At 51.3% G+C, this 425-nt stretch overlaps 1 long non-coding RNA gene across 1 annotated transcript; it reads right to left on the minus strand.

Moving 5' to 3' along the window:
• Position 1: 1 nt before the first annotated feature.
• Positions 2-417, minus strand: LOC107734783 (uncharacterized). Its single transcript, XR_001639163.1, has 3 exons — positions 313-417; positions 120-232; positions 2-42 (listed from the first exon to the last, which is right to left on the minus strand). It is a non-coding gene; the product is annotated as an uncharacterized LOC107734783 (long non-coding RNA).
• Positions 418-425: the final 8 nt, after the last annotated feature.

A 425-nucleotide genomic window follows, 5' to 3' on the forward strand; every position in this document is an offset into this window, starting at 1 on the left:
ACACACCTGCAGGTTGGACTCCAGCTGGTGAAACTCTTGGACCTTACCAGAGAAACAATTTCATGTGAAATCAGTGCGGAGAGTCACGGGTCACAGCACACGTTCAGATGTGTCTGTACCTCCACGAGAGCCTGAATGAGCTGCACAGTCTTCCTGCCGGCTGCGGTCGAGTCCTCGTAGTTCAGGGACTCGATCTGTTTGGAGATCTCTCTGAACCAGGCCTGAAGATTCTCTGATCAAACAAATGAACACGCTGACAATGATGTCTACCGTTTGGCTCCTGCATGTTGTGGGACCGCAAAAGCATTTTACCGTTTTTCTCCACCCTGGTGAGAGGTTTGACCCCAGAAAACACCTCGGCCAGCTCCATCATTCTCTCCGATCCCTCTTTCTTATAGCTCTCCCACTTCAGCTGCTTCTCTGCC

The sequence above is a fragment of the Sinocyclocheilus rhinocerous genome, unplaced genomic scaffold (assembly GCF_001515625.1).
Source record: "Sinocyclocheilus rhinocerous isolate Xijiao unplaced genomic scaffold, SAMN03320098_v1.1 C35272428, whole genome shotgun sequence".
NCBI classification, from domain to species: domain Eukaryota; kingdom Metazoa; phylum Chordata; class Actinopteri; order Cypriniformes; family Cyprinidae; genus Sinocyclocheilus; species Sinocyclocheilus rhinocerous.